The sequence below is a fragment of the Colletes latitarsis genome, chromosome 4 (genome assembly GCF_051014445.1).
Source record: "Colletes latitarsis isolate SP2378_abdomen chromosome 4, iyColLati1, whole genome shotgun sequence".
Taxonomy (NCBI): domain Eukaryota; kingdom Metazoa; phylum Arthropoda; class Insecta; order Hymenoptera; family Colletidae; genus Colletes; species Colletes latitarsis.
The window spans coordinates 4,465,092-4,486,230 of record NC_135137.1 but is presented as its reverse complement, the minus strand read 5'-3'; positions in this window follow the sequence as shown (position 1 = coordinate 4,486,230).

The window sequence follows — 21,139 nt, the reverse complement described above, 5'->3', positions numbered from 1 at the left end:
CTGGTTAGGATCAGGTATTAATGTGGTACCACACTGAAACAGTCAATTAAACATGGTTTCTGTCAATATTTTAGAGGATAACACCGGTTAGGTCTAGGTTACGTCTGGTATTTGCAATCATCAGGCTCGTACTTTCGCATTATTCGCATTCTTGTTGGCCAGATCCTTGGTTTTGTGTGGTTTTGGATCACGTAGTAATGTGGTACCACACCGAAAGAGTCAATTGAACCTGATTCCGATCAATATTTTAGAGGATAACACCAGTTAGGTCTGGGTTGCGTCTGGTATTTGCAATCATCTCCCTCATACTTTCGCATTTTTCGCATACTTGAATGGCGAGATCCTGGGCTTTTTCTGGTTTGGATCACCTAGTAATGTGGTACCACAACGAATCTGTCAATTAAACCCGGCTGCGATTACTATTTTAGAGGATAAGGCCGGTTATGTCTGGGTTAGGTCTGGTATTCGCCTTCATCTAGCTCATACTTTCGCATATTTCGCATACATGAATGTGCCAGATCCTGGGCTTTTTCTGGTTTGGATCATGTAGTAATGTGGTACCACACTGAAACAGTCAATTATACCTGTTTTCGATCAATATTTTAGAGGATAACATCGATTAGTTCTGGGTTACGTCTGATATTTGCAATCATCTGGCTCATACTTTCGCATTTCTCGCATACTTGCTGGCCTTTTCCTGGTTTGGATCACGTAGTAATGTGGTACCACACCGACACAGTCAATTAAGCTGGGATGCGATTAATATTTTAGAGGATAACGCCGGTTATGTCTGGGTTAGTTCTGGTATTTGCAATCAACTGGCTCATAATTTCGCATTTTCCGCATACTTGTTGGCCAGATCCTGGGCTCTTTTTCTGGTTAGGATCAGGTATTAATGTGGTACCACACTGAAACAGTCAATTAAACATGGTTTCTGTCAATATTTTAGAGGATAATACCGGTTAGGTCTAGGTTACGTCTGGTATTTGCAATCATCAGGCTCGTACTTTCGCATTATTCGCATTCTTGTTGGCCAGATCCTTGGTTTTGTGTGGTTTTGGATCACGTAGTAATGTGGTACCACACCGAAAGAGTCAATTGAACCTGATTCCGATCAATATTTTAGAGGATAACACCAGTTAGGTCTGGGTTGCGTCTGGTATTTGCAATCATCTCCCTCATACTTTCGCATTTTTCGCATACTTCTTGGCCAGATCCTGGGTTCTTTTCACGTTACGATCACGTATTAATGTGGTGGCACACTGAAGTAGTCTTTTCAACCTGGTTTCGATGAATATTTTAGAGGATAACACCGGTTAGGTCCGGGTTAGGTCTGGTATTTGCCATCATCTAGCTCATACTTTCGCATTTTTCGCATACTTGAATGGCCAGATCCTGGGCTTTTTCTGGTTTGGAACACGTAGTAAAGTGATACCACACTGAAACAGTCAATTAAATCTGGATCGATCAATATTTTAGATGATAACGCCGGTTATGTCTGGGTTAGGTCTGGTGTTTGCCATCATGTAACTCATACTTTCGCATTTTTCGCAAACTTGAATGGCCATATCCTGGGCATTCTCTGGTTTGAATTACGTTGTAAAGTGGTACCACGCGGAAACAGTCAATTAAACCTGGTTACGATCAATATTCTAGAGGATAACGCCAGTTATGTCGGAGTAAGGCCTGGTATTTGTAATCATCTGTCTCATACTTTCGCATATTTCGCATACTTGTTGACCAGATCCTGGCCTATTTCTGGTTTGGATCACCTAGTAATGTGGTACCACAACGAAGCAGTCAACTAAATCTGGTTGCAATTAATATTTTAGAGGATAAGGCCGGTTATGTCTGGGTTAGGTCTGGTATTTGCCTTCATGTAGCTCATAGTTTCACATATTTCGCATACTTGAATGGCCAGATCCTGGGCTTTTTCTGGTTTGGAACACGTAGTAAAGTGATACCACACTGAAACAGTCAATTAAATCTGGATCGATCAATATTTTAGATGATAACGCCGGTTATGTCTGGGTTAGGTCTGGTGTTTGCCATCATGTAACTCATACTTTCGCATTTTTCGCAAACTTGAATGGCCATATCCTGAGCATTCTCTGGTTTGAATTACGTTGTAAAGTGGTACCACGCGGAAACAGTCAATTAAACCTGGTTACGATCAATATTCTAGAGGATAACGCCAGTTATGTCGGAGTAAGGTCTGGTATTTGCAATCATCTGGCTCATACTTTCGCATTTTCCGCATACTTGTTGGCCAGATCCTGGGCTCTTTTTCTGGTTAGGATCAGGTATTAATGTGGTACCACACTGAAACAGACAATTAAACATGGTTTCTGTCAATATTTTAGAGGATAACACCGGTTAGGTCTAGGTTACGTCTGGTATTTGCAATCATCAGGCTCGTACTTTCGCATTATTCGCATTCTTGTTGGCCAGATCCTTGGTTTTGTGTGGTTTTGGATCACGTAGTAATGTGGTACCACACCGAAAGAGTCAATTGAACCTGATTCCGATCAATATTTTAGAGGATAACACCAGTTAGGTCTGGGTTGCGTCTGGTATTTGCAATCATCTCCCTCATACTTTCGCATTTTCCGCATACTTGTTGGCCAGATCCTGGGCTCTTTTTCTGGTTAGGATCAGGTATTAATGTGGTACCACACTGAAACAGTCAATTAAACATGGTTTCTGTCAATATTTTAGAGGATAACACCGGTTAGGTCTAGGTTACGTCTGGTATTTGCAATCATCAGACTTGTACTTTCGCATTATTCGCATTCTTGTTGGCCAGATCCTTGGTTTTTGTGTGGTTTTGGATCACGTAGTAATGTGATACCACACCGAAAGAGTCAATTGAACCTGATTCCGATCAATATTTTAGAGGATAACACCAGTTAGGTCTGGGTTGCGTCTGGTATTTGCAATCATCTCCCTCATACTTTCGCATTTTTCGCATACTTCTTGGCCAGATCCTGGGTTCTTTTCACGTTAGGATCACGTATTAATGTGGTGGCACACTGAGGTAGTCAATTCAACCTGGATTCGATGAATATTTTAGAGGATAACACTGGTTAGGTCCGGGTTAGGTCTGGTATTTGCCATCATCTAGCTCATACTTTCGCATTTTTCGCATACTTGAATGGCCAGATCCTGGGCTTTTTCTGGTTTGGAACACGTAGTAAAGTGATACCACACTGAAACAGTCAATTAAATCTGGATCGATCAATATTTTAGATGATAACGCCGGTTATGTCTGGGTTAGGTCTGGTGTTTGCCATCATGTAACTCATACTTTCGCATTTTTCGCAAACTTGAATGGCCATATCCTGGGCATTCTCTGGTTTGAATTACGTTGTAAAGTGGTACCACGCGGAAACAGTCAATTAAACCTGGTTACGATCAATATTCTAGAGGATAACGCCAGTTATGTCGGAGTAAGGTCTGGTATTTGCAATCATCTGGCTCATACTTTCGCATTTTCCGCATACTTGTTGGCCAGATCCTGGGCTCTTTTTCTGGTTAGGATCAGGTATTAATGTGGTACCACACTGAAACAGTCAATTAAACATGGTTTCTGTCAATATTTTAGAGGATAACACCGGTTAGGTCTAGGTTACGTCTGGTATTTGCAATCATCAGGCTCGTACTTTCGCATTATTCGCATTCTTGTTGGCCAGATCCTTGGTTTTGTGTGGTTTTGGATCACGTAGTAATGTGGTACCACACCGAAAGAGTCAATTGAACCTGATTCCGATCAATATTTTAGAGGATAACACCAGTTAGGTCTGGGTTGCGTCTGGTATTTGCAATCATCTCCCTCATACTTTCGCATTTTTCGCATACTTCTTGGCCAGATCCTGGGTTCTTTTCACGTTACGATCACGTATTAATGTGGTGGCACACTGAAGTAGTCTTTTCAACCTGGTTTCGATGAATATTTTAGAGGATAACACCGGTTAGGTCCGGGTTAGGTCTGGTATTTGCCATCATCTAGCTCATACTTTCGCATTTTTCGCATACTTGAATGGCCAGATCCTGGGCTTTTTCTGGTTTGGAACACGTAGTAAAGTGATACCACACTGAAACAGTCAACTAAACCTGGTTGCAATTAATATTTTAGAGGATATGGCCGGTTATGTCTGGGTTAGTTCTGGTATTTGCAATCATCTGGCTCATACTCTCGCATTTTTCGCATACTTGTTGGCCAGATCCGGGGTTTTTTCTGGTTTGCATCACGTAGAAAAGTGGTACCACACTGGAACAGTCAATTAAGCCTGTATTTGATCAATATTTTGGAGGATAACACCGGTTAGGTCAGGGTTACGTCTGATATATGCAATCATCTCCCTCATACTTTCGCATTTTTCGCATACTTCTTGACCAGATCCTGGGTTCTTTTCACGTTAGGATCACGTATTAATGTGGTGGCACACTGAAGTAGTCAATTCAACCTGGATTCGGTGAATATTTTAGAGGATAACACCGGTTAGGTCCGGGTTAGGTCTGGTATTTGCCATCATCTAGCTCATACTTTCGCATTTTTCGCATCCTTGAATGGCCAGATCCTGGGCTTTTTCTGATTTGGAACACGTAGTAAAGTGATACCACACTGAAACAGTCAACTAAACCTGGTTGCAATTAATATTTTAGAGGATATGGCCGGTTATGTCTGGGTTAGTTCTGGTATTTGCAATCATCTGGCTCATACTCTCGCATTTTTCGCATACTTGTTGGCCATATCCTGGGCATTCTCTGGTTTGAATCACGTAGTAAAGTGATACCACACTGAAACAGTCAATTAAATCTGGTTTCGATGAACATTTTAGAGGATAACACCGGTTAGGTCTGGGTTACGTCTGGTATTTGCAATCAGCTCCCTCTTAGTTTCGCATATTTCCCGTACTTCTTGGCCAGATCCTGGGTTCTTTTCTCGTTAGTATCACGTATTAATGTGGTGGCACACTGAAGTAGTCAATTCAACCTGGATTCGGTGAATATTTTAGAGGATAACACCGGTTAGGTCCGGGTTAGGTCTGGTATTTGCCATCATCTAGCTCATACTTTCGCATTTTTCGCATACTTGAATTGCCAGATCCTGGGCTTTTTTTCTGGTTAGGATCAGGTATTAATGTGGTACCACACTGAAACAGTCAATTAAACATGGTTTCGGTCAATATTTCAGAGGATAACACCGGTTAGGTCTAGGTTACGTCTGGTATTTGCAATCATCAGGCTCGTACTTTCGCATTATTCGCATTCTTGTGGGCCAGATCCTGGGTTCTTTTCACGTTAGGATCACGTATTAATGTGATGGCACACTGAAGTAGTCAATTCAACCTGGATTCGATGAATGTTTTAGAGGATAACACCGGTTAGGTCCGGGTTAGGTCTGGTATTTGCCATCATCTACCTCATACTTTTGCATTTTTCGCATACTTGAATGGCCAGATCCTGGCCTATTTCTGGTTTGGATCACCTAGTAATGTGGTACCACAACGAAGCAGTCAACTAAACCTGGTTGCAATTAATATTTTAGAGGATAAGGCCGGTTATGTCTGGGTTAGGTCTGGTATTTGCCTTCATGTAGCTCATAGTTTCACATATTTCGCACACATGAATGGCCAGATCCTAGGCTTTTTGTGGTTTGGATCACGTTGTAAAGTCGTACCACACTGAAACAGTCAATTAAACCAGTTTTCCGTGAATATTTTAGGGGATAACACCGGTTATGTCTGGGTTAGTTCTGGTATTTGCAATCATCTGGCTCATACTCTCGCATTTTTCGCATACTTGTTGGCCAGATCCGGGGTTTTTTCTGGTTTGCATCACGTAGAAAAGTGGTACCACACTGGAACAGTCAATTAAGCCTGTATTTGATCAATATTTTGGAGGATAAGACCGGTTAGGTCAGGGTTACGTCTGATATATGCAATCATCTCCCTCATACTTTCGCATTTTTCGCAAACTTCTTGACCAGATCCTGGGTTCTTTTCACGTTAGGATCACGTATTAATGTGGTGGCACACTGAAGTAGTCAATTCAACCTGGATTCGGTGAATATTTTAGAGGATAACACCGGTTAGGTCCGGGTTAGGTCTGGTATTTGCCATCATCTAGCTCATACTTTCGCATTTTTCGCATACTTGAATGGCCAGATCCTGGGCTTTTTCTGGTTTGGAACACGTAGTAAAGTGATACCACACTGAAACAGTCAACTAAACCTGGTTCCAATTAATACTTCATTGGAAAACGCGGTTATGTCTGGGTTAGTTCTGGTATTTGCAATCATCTGGCTCATACTCTCGCATTTTTCGCATACTTGTTGGCCATATCCTGGGCATTCTCTGGTTTGAATCACGTAGTAAAGTGATACCACACTGAAACAGTCAATTAAATCTGGTTTCGATGAACATTTTAGAGGATAACACCGGTTAGGTCTGGGTTACGTCTGGTATTTGCAATCAGCTCCCTCTTAGTTTCGCATATTTCACGTACTTCTTGGCCAGATCCTGGGTTCTTTTCTCGTTAGTATCACGTATTAATGTGGTGGCACACTGAAGTAGTCAATTCAACCTGGATTCGGTGAATATTTTAGAGGATAACACCGGTTAGGTCCGGGTTAGGTCTGGTATTTGCCATCATCTACCTCACACTTTTGCATTTTTCGCATACTTGAATGGCCAGATCCTGGCCTATTTCTGGTGTGGATCACCTAGTAATGTGGTACCACAACGAAGCAGTCAATTAAACCTGGTTGCAATTAATATTTTAGAGGATTAGGCCGGTTATGTCTGGGTTAGGTCTGGTATTTGCCTTCATGTAGCTCATAGTTTCACATATTTCGCATACATGAATGGCCAGATCCTAGGCTTTTTCTGGTTTGGATCACGTTGCAAAGTCGTACCACACTGAAACAGTCAATTAAACCAGTTTTCCGTGAATATTTTAGGGGATAACACCGGTTATGTCTGGGTTAGTTCTGGTATTTGCAATCATCTGGCTCATACTCTCGTATTTTTCGCATACTTGTTGGCCAGATCCGGGGTTTTTTCTGGTTTGCATCACGTAGAAAAGTGGTACCACACTGGAACAGTCAATTAAGCCTGTATTTGATCAATATTTTGGAGGATAACACCGGTTAGGTCAGGGTTACGTCTGATATATGCAATCATCTCCCTCATACTTTCGCAATTTTCGCATACTTCTTGACCAGATCCTGGGTTCTTTTCACGTTAGGATCACGTATTAATGTGGTGGCACACTGAAGTAGTCAATTCAACCTGGATTCGGTGAATATTTTAGAGGATAACACCGGTTAAGTCCGGGTTAGGTCTGGTATTTGCCATCATCTAGCTCATACTTTCGCATTTTTCGCATACTTGAATGGCCAGATCCTGGGCTTTTTCTGGTTTGGAACACGTAGTAAAGTGATACCACACTGAAACAGTCAACTAAACCTGGTTGCAATTAATATTTTAGAGGATATGGCCGGTTATGTCTGGGTTAGTTCTGGTATTTGCAATCATCTGGCTCATACTCTCGCATTTTTCGCATACTTGTTTGCCATATCCTGGGCATTCTCTGGTTTGAATCACGTAGTAAAGTGATACCACACTGAAACAGTCAATTAAATCTGGTTTCGATGAACATTTTAGAGGATAACACCGGTTAGGTCTGGGTTACGTCTGGTATTTGCAATCAGCTCCCTCTTAGTTTTGCATATTTCACGTACTTCTTGGCCAGATCCTGGGTTCTTTTCTCGTTAGTATCACGTATTAATGTGGTGGCACACTGAAGTAGTCAATTCAACCTGGATTCGGTGAATATTTTAGAGGATAACACCGGTTAGGTCCGGGTTAGGTCTGGTATTTGCCATCATCAACCTCATACTTTTGCATTTTTCGCATACTTGAATGGCCAGATCCTGGGCTTTTTTTCTGGTTAGGATCAGGTATTAATGTGGTACCACACTGAAACAGTCAATTAAACATGGTTTCGGTCAATATTTCAGAGGATAACACCGGTTAGGTCTAGGTTACGTCTGGTATTTGCAATCATCAGGCTCGTACTTTCGCATTATTCGCATTCTTGTGGGCCAGATCCTGGGTTCTTTTCACGTTAGGATCACGTATTAATGTGGTGGCACACTGATGTAGTCAATTCAACCTGGATTCGATGAATGTTTTAGAGGATAACACCGGTTAGGTCCGGGTTAGGTCTGGTATTTGCCATCATCTACCTCATACTTTTGCATTTTTCGCATACTTGAATGGCCAGATCCTGGCCTATTTCTGGTTTGGATCACCTAGTAATGTGGTACCACAACGAAGCAGTCAACTAAACCTGGTTGCAATTAATATTTTAGAGGATAAGGCCGGTTATGTCTGGGTTAGGTCTGGTATTTGCCTTCATGTAGCTCATAGTTTCACATATTTCGCATACATGAATGGCCAGATCCTAGGCTTTTTCTGGTTCGGATCACGTTGTAAAGTCGTACCACACTGAAACAGTCAATTAAACCAGTTTTCCGTGAATATTTTAGGGGATAACACCGGTTATGTCTGGGTTAGTTCTGGTATTTGCAATCATCAGGCTCGTACTTTCGCATTATTCGCATTCTTGTGGGCCAGATCCTGGGTTCTTTTCACGTTAGGATCACGTATTAATGTGGTGGCACACTGAAGTAGTCAATTCAACCTGGATTCGATGAATGTTTTAGAGGATAACACCGGTTAGGTCCGGGTTAGGTCTGGTATTTGCCATCATCTACCTCATACTTTCGCATTTTTCGCATACTTCTTGGCCAGATCCTGGGTTCTTTTCACGTTAGGATCACGTATTAATGTGGTGGCACACTGAAGTAGTCAATTCAACCTGGATTCGATGAATATTTTAGAGGATAACACCGGTTAGGTCCGGGTTAGGTCTGGTATTTGCCATCATCCAGCTCATACTTTCGTATTTTTCACATACTTGAATGGCCAGATCCTGGGCTTTTTCTGGTTTGGAACACGTAGTAAAGTGATACCACACTGAAACAGTCAATTAAATCTGGATCGATCAATATTTTAGATGATAACGCCGGTTATGTCTGGGTTAGGTCTGGTGTTTGCCATCATGTAGCTCATAGTTTCGCATTTTTCGCAAACTTGAATGGCTATATCCTGGGCATTCTCTGGTTTGAATCACGTTGTAAAGTGGTACCACGCGGAAACAGTCAATTAAACCTGGTTACGATCAATATTTTAGAGGATAACGCCAGTTATGTCGGAGTAAGGTCTGGTATTTGCAATCATCTGTCTCATACTTTCGCATATTTCGCATACTTGTTGACTAGATCCTGGCCTATTTCTGGTTTGGATCACCTAGTAATGTGGTACCACAGCGAAGCACTCAACTAAACCTGGTTGCAATTAATATGTTAGAGGATAAGGCCGGTTATGTCTGGGTTAGGTCTGGTATTTGCCTTCATGTAGCTCATAGTTTCACATATTTCGCATACTTGAATGGCGTGATCCTAGGCTTTTTCTGGTTTGCATCACGTGGAAAAGTGGTACCACACTGGAACAGTCAATTAAGCCTGTTTTTGATCAATATTTTAGAGGATAACACCGGTTAGGTCTGGGTTACGTCTGGTATTTGCAATCAGCTCCCTCATAGTTTCGCATTTTTCGCATACTTATTGGCCAGATCCTGGGTTCTTTTCTCGTTAGGATCACGTATTAATGTGGTGCCACATTGAGATAGTCACCTCAACCTGGATCCGATGAATATTTTTGACGATAACGCCGGTTATGTCTGGGTTCGTTCTGGTATTTGCAATCATCTGTCTCATACTTTCGCATATTTCGCATACTTGTTGACCAGATTCTGGCCTATTTCTGATTTGGATCACCTAGTAATGTGGTACCACAACGAAACTGTCAATTAAACGAGGCTGCGATTACTATTTTAGAGGATAAGGCCAGTTATGTCTGGGTTAGGTCTGGTATTCGCCTTCATCAAGCTCATACTTTCGCATATTTCGCATACTTCAATGTGCCAGATCCTGGGCTTTTTCTGGTTTGGATTATGTAGTAATGTGGTAGCAAACTGAAACAGTCAATTATACCTGTTTTCGATCAATATTTTAGAGGATAACATCGATTAGTTCTGGGTTACGTCTGATATTTGCAATCATCTGGCTCATACTTTCGCATTTTTCGCAAACTTCTTGGCCAGATCCTGGGTTTTTTCTCGTTTGGATCACGTAGTAATGTGATACCACACCGAGAGAGTCAATTAAACCTGATTCCGATTAATATTTTGGGGGATATGGCCGGTTATGTCTGGGTTAGGTCTGGTATTCGCCTTCATCTAGCTCATACTTTCGCATATTTCGCATATTTGAATGGCCAGATCCTGGGTTTTTTCTGGTTTGCATTACGTAGAAAAGTGGTACCACACTGAAACAGTCAATTAAGCCTGTTTTCGGTCAATATTTTGAAGGATAACTCCGGATAGATCAGGGTTACGTCTGATATTTGCAATCATCTGGCTCGTTCTTTCGCATTTTTCGCATACTTGTTGGCCAGATCCAGGGTTTTTTCTCGTTTGGATAACGTAGTAATGTGGTACCACACCGAAAGAGTCCATTGAACATGATTCCGATTAATATTTTAGAGGATAACGCTGGGTAAGTCTGGGTTACGTCTGGTATTTGCAATCATCTGCCTCATACTTTCGCACCTTTCGCATACTCGTTGGCCAGATCCTGAGTTTTTTTCAGGTGAGGATCACGTATTAATATGGTACCACGCGGAAACAGTCAATTAAACCTGGTTCTGATTAATATTTCATTGGAAAACGCCGGTTATGTCTGGGTTAGTTCTGGTATTTGCAATAATCTGGCTCATTATTTCGCATTTTTCGCATACTTGTTGGCCAGATCCTGGGTGTTTCCTGGTTTGGATCACGTTGTAAAGTGGTACGACGCGGAAACAGTCAATTAAACCTGGTTACGATCAATATTTTTGAGGATAACGCCAGTTATGTCGGAGTAAGGTCTGGTATTTGTAATCATCTGTCTCATACTTTCGCATATTTCGTATACTTGTTGACCAGATCCTGGCCTATTTCTGGTTTGGATCACCTAGTAATGTGGTACCACAACGAAGCAGTCAACTAAACCTGGTTGCAATTAATATTTTAGAGGATATGGTCGGTTATGTCTGGGTTAGGTCTGATATTAGCCTTCATCTAGCTCATAGTTTCACATATTTCGCATACTTGAATGGCCAGAGCCTAGGCTTTTTCTGGTTTGGATCACGTAGTAAAGTTGTACCACACTGAAACAGTCAATTAAACCAGTTTTCGGTCAATATTTCAGGGGATAACACCGGTTATGTCTGGGTTAGTTCTGGTATTTGAAATCATCTGGCTCATACTCTCGCATTTTTCGCATACTTGTTGCCCAGATCCTGGGTTTTTTCTGGTTTGCATCACGTGGAAAAGTGGTACCACACTGGAACAGTCAATTAAGCCTGTTTTTGATCAATATTTTGTAGGATAACACCGGTTAGGTCAGGGTTACGTCTGATATATCCAGTCATCTGGCTCATACTCTCGCATATTTCGCATACTTGAATGGCCAGATCCTAGGCTTTTTCTAGTTTGGATCACGTAGTAATGTGGTACCACACTGATACAGTCAATTGAACCTGATTCCGATCAATATTTTAGAGGATAACACCGTTTAGGTCTGGGTTGCGTCTGGTATTTGCAATCATCTCCCTCATACTTTCGCATTTTTCGCATACTTCTTGGCCAGATCCTGGGTTCTTTTCACGTTAGGATCACGTATTAATGTGGTGGCACACTGAAGTAGTCAATTCAACCTGGATTCGATGAATATTTTAGAGGATATGGCCGGTTATGTCTGGGTTAGGTCTGGTATTAGCCTTCATCTAGCTCATAGTTTCACATATTTCGCATACTTGAATAGCCAGATCCTGGGTCTTTTCTGGTTTGGATCACGTAGTAATGTGGTACCACACCGAAACAGTCAATTAAACCTGGTTGCGATTAATATTTTAGATGATAACGCGAGTTAGGTCTGGGATAGGTCTGGGATTTGCCCTTGTTACATCGCTCGCACGACTTTTGATCTAGCATGTTTCCTATTACTATATTCTATACTTTGTTAATTAAAATTAATATATTATTGTTCAATTCAATATATTCTCTTTTATTATAAATAATATAACGAATTTATATTAATGTTGTAGGATTCTCATTTATATTCTGTTTTGCGAATTAATATATTAATATTCTCTTTTATTATAAATAATATTCAGTATTGCGAATTAATATTAAAGTATTCTCTTTTATTATAAATAATTTTCAGTATTGCGAATTAGTTTTATAAGTATTCTCTATTATTATAAATAGTTGCGAATTAACATTGTATTGTTCTCTACTATTATAAATAATTGCGACTTAACATTGTAGCGTTCTCTATTATTATAAATAATATTCAGTATTATATATTTATACCAATATTTTATAGATAATTAATGAATGGAGGTACGCGTGAATTTGAATTGTTAAATAAGAATGGACATATGTGAGAGTTTAAATTGTTAACTAAGAATGAAGGAACGCGAGGATTTTTATTATTAATTAAGAGTAGGCGAATTGTATTGCCAATCAGGGACCAGCTTAGTTAAGTAACATTCATTATGAACAAACATTTATTGAACATTGTACAAATTCAATTGGGACACCCGTTGTACACATTTCGCTGAGCACCCGGTACGTGGTGCCAAGATAACAGCATCCGGTCAGCTCACTCGTGGAGCCCTGACGCTGAATCAGCAGTCGCCAGAGGGAGAGAGAACGCACGAGAGCAGCCATCCTTCTCGCACCAGTAGCTGCTGACGCAGCATCGCTGTCTCTCAATACCTGCACCGTGCTAACCACCAGCTGCTGAGGTTGCAATTCCATCTCGCTCCAGCCAGGAGTTCTCAACGCCGTTTCTTTCCAACCTGGAAGGGAAAAACCGTATAAATTAAGCGCTCAATCAAGAGCGTAGCCTTTAGTCGTCGTCTTAATAGTCACGCTAATTGTCCGCAACGTTATAATTTCTATTTCACGACTCGAGCAAAGGGTCCTTAATTGTACAACGAAATAAACTACATTTTAAGACTTAAACGTCTCTATTCAATTAAACCTCGACGATAATTAATTAATTACTACTCGGCCCGAGCAAGGGGTCTCAAATCGTATAAAGTAGCAACTTATATTCTACGACTAACTTCTTACTTCGTATTAATTATTATAACTTCATTTTGAATAAGTCAAAGTCAAGAATCTTCGGCATTGAATTTAAACGAGTTAGAGTCAAGATTGAATATCATAGTGACTCGACTGTGTGTTCCAGAACGACCACACCTTTACCAAATTATCCTATCACGGTTCAAACATATCTATCTGTGCCCACCAGAGGCACGGGATTTGTGGAAAACCGTTTCCGCCTATAAAATTCATACCATTTCCTATTCAATACCTGTCTATCTGTGCCCACCAGAGGCACGGGACAATGTGGCGAATCTTTCCATCATTCCTCTCAGAATCGTGTTAATTCAAAGGGGACCTATCTGTGCCCACCAGAGGCACGGGGTTTCACGGAGAGTTAAACAGCTTTGAGAGATTCTTCAGGCGAGTATTTCATTGATCGCGTAAATTCATTTTGTAATTGGTAAAGCAATATTAGTGAGAATCAATGCCTAAGAGACGACGTGCGGGTCGTAAGATTCAGCTACGAAAAGTATTCGCGGAACTATATAATCCGGCGGATGTGGAGAGATACCCGTTGGGAATCCGCGAGGTTCCAGTCATCACCTCCATAGTGAAGATCCAGTATCCTGTCGTCGCAGCTGTAACTTCGCTAGCCGATATCAAAGAATTCAGGGTAACGCCGTGGCAGCATTTCGCTGTACCGACACCAGCCACATCGCAGCAGACGTCAGCAGCCGTTACCGACCCTCGCCTGCAGTCAAACAACCCTTCTATGCCAGAGCTGGCATAAGAACACCAGGGCAGCGCCAGATCTACAGCCGGCACATTGCCGACGGCTTTCTGCATCACCAGTAGCTGAGAGCTGCTCTTTCAACCACCGTTCTACAGCCGGCACATTACCGACGGCTTTCTTCATCGCCAGCGGCCGTGAGCTGTTTCATCAACCAGCGTACCGGCAGCTTATCATCGACCGGTGAGTCCCTATCCTATTGTACGCTCGAAGCCTGTTACCGTGCGTTAAATTCCCGGTTAGACGTGGACGGAAGTGCCTCGTGGACCAAAAACGACTACTCAAACTGTGACGATCCGGACTCGTGGTGATCTCTTTTTATTTTACCGCGACGAAAACCCGGGACGTGACAAATTTTTGGTGGCAGCGGTGGGATAATTTCGAGTGGTCCGTACGGAACAGTAAAAGCACGTTAGGTCAGGGACAAACATTTTAGGTAACGAGTAAATTTTTGGTGGCAGTGAGAAATTTTTAGTGGCAGCTACAAACGTTTTCGAATTTTAATTTTAACTTTTACAACATGAGCAGCAAAGATAATATGAATTCGAAAGGGGCAGCCAGTCCCCAATCTCTAGTCTCGGAAGCAGAATTAATCGCCCTGCAGAAACAGTTAGCTGAAAAGGAGAAGCGGTTACGTAAAGAGGACAAGGCATTAGAAGCACAACGCCGCGAAATTCAGGAAGCCGCGGAATTAAAGTTAGAGTTAGAGAAATTAAACTCCGAGTTAAAAGTTGCGAAAACCAATCCTTCGGGTTTTGATATGGAAGAAATCCGGGCAGAACTAAATGAAGCTAGGCGCGAAATTGACCGTTTACGCGAACTTCGAGAAGAAAGGATTATGGAGGATATACCGCGAGCAAGATTAAACGTAGATAGTCCAGAACCGGGAAATTATTCGTTAAAAGAGGCAGTTGAATCAGTACCAATTTTTGACGGATGTAATATGCCAATATTTTCTTTCAATCGCGCTTGTCGACGCGCGCGAGATATTGTATCGCCTCACGTAGAAGGCACTCTGACAGAATTAGTCATTAATAAATTACGCGGAAGGGCTTATACCGCCGTAGAGGACGAGGGTTGCCGAAATATTTTACAGTTATGCAACCGGCTACAAGATGTTTTTGGATCGAACAAAACTATAGACCATTACCGCGGGGAATTAGCAAATATTTTTCAAGGGCCGTCAGAACATATTTTAGATTACATTAGCCGAGTTAAGGACTTAAGAACCGCGATTCTCGATTGCGAGAGAAGTAATCCAGATCCGATGGACATAAACCGCTTAACGCACGACAGTTTTGTAAATGGTTTAATTCCGGTGTTGCGTATAGACGTAAAGTCGCGACCACATACCACGTTAGGTTCGGCATATGATGCGGCGATCGATGCTTTTAAACAATACGAGCTAGATAGAACTCGTTATGAGCCGCCGAAACGCGTTCAATTTTCGGAGGGAAGACGCGAAATTATTAACCACCCGGTACGTGCGAATAGTATTCCTCCAAGACAAAGCAACTGGTCATATTCTAGCACGGAGCGCACGCGATATCAAGCTCCCGCGTCTCGAGAACTGTTATCTCCGCGATACGAGACGCCCGTTCGCGGCGTAACTTCACCCATACGTAATCCCGGTCCCAGGCGCGACAATTTTAATTCTCGATTCTGTAATTACTGCAAAACTCCTGGTCATGATATACATGAGTGTAGGAAGAGGGAGTTCAATGCTCGGAATTCGGGAAACGGGCAACCCCTCCCCTCGACTTCCGGCCAGCGACGGGAGGAGGTAAACTCGAAAGCAATCAGGCCGATAACATCGGAAATTACCGAGTCGCCGGCATCCGAACACTAGAAAATTCTACAGTACCGCAAATTCTAGTTTCCGCACCCGAATTAACTAACGCTGCCATTTTTATGATCGACACGGGCGCAGAACTAAATCTTATAAAGGAAAATGCATTAAAAAGAGAGGTCACCATCGATCCGACGGAAATAATTAAATTGTGTGGCATTACAGAGGGTGATGTTAAAACCCTGGGAACAACGTTAATTAAAATCAATTCCTGCCCCGTAAAATTTTGTGTGGTTCACGAGGATTTCCCGATATCTACTAGTGGAATTTTGGGATCAATCTTTTTAAAAGAGGGCGCGGAAATATCTTACGCAAAAGGCTCGATTCAATGGAAGGGAACTGAAATCCCGTTTCACAATATAAAACAAACAGTAATTCCCGCTCGCACGGTAGCATGCATCGAAGCAGGGACCACCGGGCCCGCCGTGGGTTTTATACGCAAACAAGAAATTATGAGCGGAGTGCTAATTTGTGATTCACTCGTCCAAAATCGCAACGGGTACGTTTATGTTAAATGCGCGAACACAACTAACGAATCGGTTACTTTTCCGATGCCATTTTTGGAGATAGAAGAAATAGAATCAATCCAGAATAATGAAAATGTGCCACGTGAATGTAATAAGCCCGAATCCGTTTCGGCAATCGTCGTTGAACACTGTAAGCCCGGATCCGCTCCGGCAAGTCTTAATAATTCTAGTAAGCCCGAATCCGTTTCGGCAATCGTCGTTGAACACTGTAAATCCGGATCCGCTCCGGCGAGTCTTAATAATTCTAGTAAGCCCGAATCCGTTTCGGCAATCGTCGTTGAACACTGTAAGCCCGGATCCGCTCCGGCAAGTCTTAATAATTCTAATAAGCCCGAATCCGTTTCGGCATTTTTCGATAAAGAGTCAGAATCACAAGTGCACTTTAGCTCCGTTTCTTCGTCTGATATTATTTCTAAAACCGGTTCTACTATGTCAAACTCTCCGTCGTCGAGTCATAAAGAAGTACTGAATATAATTTCCCCAAGTCACTCGAACGCGGAGGAAAGGTATTATCCCTGTAAACCCGAATCTGTTTCGGTATGGCATAACGAAAATAACGAGTTCGAATCACAAATATCAACCATTTCTAAACATCGCCTGCTATATGACGGCAGGGCAACGGGCATAAATGCTTTTAATCACTTGAACGAGCAGAAAAGAATTTGCAAATACGCGAACGTCTTATTAATCCACATACGATCTGATATCAAGGAAAATTATATTCAGCAACTATACCATAAGCGTAGGGACAAAAAGAACGCAGCGAGTTACTCAAGTCTTTCCCCACCACAAAGGGCCTAGGTATAAAATGAGGCTCGTGCCTTGGGATAGTCAGTTTCTCGCGAACAATCGAACAATGTATATTCGGGTAGCAATCGTAAATGTTATTCTTGGTCACGCATTGGCCATCATCGGCTATGATTGTGGGGGGCGACCGATGAATGTTACCACCTTCTCTGCCATCGACGAACCAGACTGTAACTCTGAGGAAATCGAACCAACGACCGAAGTACGGGATATTCAGCTGCTTCAATTGGCAGATTTTAAAGAGACATCGGTTGAGCAATGTAACATCGAAATTGACAGGACGATCTTCTACTGCGGGATGCATTCACATGTGTCAGTAGTAAACAACGGCAGGCAGCAATACATATCCACGATATCCAAGGAAACCTGCAGGACTCTGCATGACACGGGGTCAATATTCATTAATGCCGCTATACAGGTCACCGGCGTGATGCCAAACTCTACAACAACAAGGAGCCTTACCCTGGCCGGAATAGTGAATTCGGAGGGTACCTGTTCGGGAACTACATACAGCGATCCATACGGAACGTGGACAAGTGTAGTGGTACAAGCAGTAGCTAGGATCTCATTAAAAAATTATGTGGCCCCGGTAAAATTAAGTACGAACGAGGTAATTTTACATTCGGGACAACGTTGCAAACTACAGCTCGGGCATTAATTGGATTCGGAAGACGGTTTCAGCTATTGGGACAGCGCACCAGTAGACTCCTGTAATTTTAACGGATATGATGTTTTATACGATGGAAAAGCCACCCGTATCACACCTCCGGGGGATAAGGGACCCGTAGTATACACCGTCGCCTCGGAAGATGCTATGTTCGCGTTGACGGAGACAAGCCGTACCACTATCTGTGGTTATACTCTAGCGAAAACGGAACATCCTAAGTTATTCATCCTGGAAATCACGAAGTCCGGAAGGTTCAAGGAAAAGGCACGGATTCCGGTTAGCAATTTGGACATATTCACGTATGTTAACTCTAAATTCGTCTATGTGGAAAAGCATATGAAAGTACAGATTAAGCAGTTGTACCAGGATTTGGTAAAACAACGTTGCCTCGTGAAACAGCGTGTGCTGCAAAACGCGCTCGCACTAATACATAGTGCGCCGGAAGAAGTAGCGATCGCAATAGCCCGCGCACCCGGTTATATGATAATTCCATCGGGGGGAGCTATACATTTAGTAAAATGTATTCCAGTAAACTGCCAAGCTCGAAAAACAGAGGAATGTTATAACGAACTTCTTGTAACTTATAATAATGCATCTTATTTTCTCTTACCACGCACATACATCCTTTCCAGAACAGGAGCACGCGAAACCTGCTACGAACTAATGCCCACTTTGTATAAGCTTCAGGGGACATGGTATAGGCTGTCTCCGAGGTTGGTGGAAAGTTTACCACCGCAACCCTTAGCTCCGCTGACGAAATCGACATGGAAGTACGTCGATCCCAAGAGTCTCGCTAATGGCGGGATTTACTCGCACGAAGACCTGGAAAAGCTGAAAGAACACATCATGTTCCCCATCGAAAAGGGGGCGATAGTCAGCTCGTTGGCACAGGGGGCCACGGGTCGGCAATATACACCAGGCGCCATTTCCATGTTCAACCGCATCGACGAAGAATCATTGGAGAAGATAGCCAAATCAGTCGGGACCAAGATGTGGGAAGGGTTCATTTCCTTCGGTTCATTTACCGCGGGGGTGATTGGAATTTATATTATAGTTCGACTTGTGAAAGGAGCCCTGAGCACGATCGTCAATGAATTCGCATTACACGCAACGTACGGTTGAGGCCTACATCTTTTGGGCGCAATATGGGGCTCATTGACTACTGCTCTTCTCTTCCATGGTCAAAATCGAGAACCAGCAAACACAAGGAATTTGGCCATCGCACCACTGAACGAAGTCACACCACAAACTGATGCGGTGAGTCAAACTTCATGTTCGAATAACGCGGAACGCGTTGCTCATATTCAGCACGGCGGCAGTCGTATGATTCTTCAGACAGTTAAAAGACTTTATTGCGAAAGAAATTTTTCCTGCGGGAAAATTTCTTTACCGCCAGGAGGGGAGGTGTTACGTCGCTCGCACGACGTTTAATCTAGCATGATTCCTATTACTATATTCTATACTTTGTTAATTAAAATTAATATATTATTGTTCAATTCAATATATCCTCTTTTATTATAAATAATATAACGAATTTATATCGTTATATCGATAATTATCGATAATTATCGTTATAACATTCCTCTGTTTTTCGATTTACAGTGTTCAACGACGATTGCCGAAACGGATTCGGGCTTACTAGAATTATTAAGACTTGCCGGAGCGGATCCGGGCTTACAGTGTTCAACGACGATTGCCGAAACGGATTCGGGCTTATTACATTCACGTGGCACATTTTCATTATTCTGGATTGATTCTATTTCTTCTATCTCCAAAAATGGCATCGGAAAAGTAACCGATTCGTTAGTTGTGTTCGCGCATTTAACATAAACGTACCCGTTGCGATTTTGGACGAGTGAATCACAAATTAGCACTCCGCTCATAATTTCTTGTTTGCGTATAAAACCCACGGCGGGCCCGGTGGTCCCTGCTTCGATGCATGCTACCGTGCGAGCGGGAATTACTGTTTGTTTTATATTGTGAAACGGGATTTCAGTTCCCTTCCATTGAATCGAGCCTTTTGCGTAAGATATTTCCGCGCCCTCTTTTAAAAAGATTGATCCCAAAATTCCACTAGTAGATATCGGGAAATCCTCGTGAACCACACAAAATTTTACGGGGCAGGAATTGATTTTAATTAACGTTGTTCCCAGGGTTTTAACATCACCCTCTGTAATGCCACACAATTTAATTATTTCCGTCGGATCGATGGTGACCTCTCTTTTTAATGCATTTTCCTTTATAAGATTTAGTTCTGCGCCCGTGTCGATCATAAAAATGGCAGCGTTAGTTAATTCGGGTGCGGAAACTAGAATTTGCGGTACTGTAGAATTTTCTAGTGTTCGGATGCCGGCGACTCGGTAATTTCCGATGTTATCGGCCTGATTGCTTTCGAGTTTACCTCCTCCCGTCGCTGGCCGGAAGTCGAGGGGAGGGGTTGCCCGTTTCCCGAATTCCGAGCATTGAACTCCCTCTTCCTACACTCATGTATATCATGACCAGGAGTTTTGCAGTAATTACAGAATCGAGAATTAAAATTGTCGCGCCTGGGACCGGGATTACGTATGGGTGAAGTTACGCCGCGAACGGGCGTCTCGTATCGCGGAGATAACAGTTCTCGAGACGCGGGAGCTTGATATCGCGTGCGCTCCGTGCTAGAATATGACCAGTTGCTTTGTCTTGGAGGAATACTATTCGCACGTACCGGGTGGTTAATAATTTCGCGTCTTCCCTCCGAAAATTGAACGCGTTTCGGCGGCTCATAACGAGTTCTATCTAGCTCGTATTGTTTAAAAGCATCGATCGCCGCATCATATGCCGAACCTAACGTGGTATGTGGTCGCGACTTTACGTCTATACGCAACACCGGAATTAAACCATTTACAAAACTGTCGTGCGTTAAGCGGTTTATGTCCATCGGATCTGGATTACTTCTCTCGCAATCGAGAATCGCGGTTCTTAAGTCCTTAACTCGGCTAATGTAATCTAAAATATGTTCTGACGGCCCTTGAAAAATATTTGCTAATTCCCCGCGGTAATGGTCTATAGTTTTGTTCGATCCAAAAACATCTTGTAGCCGGTTGCATAACTGTAAAATATTTCGGCAACCCTCGTCCTCTACGGCGGTATAAGCCCTTCCGCGTAATTTATTAATGACTAATTCTGTCAGAGTGCCTTCTACGTGAGGCGATACAATATCTCGCGCG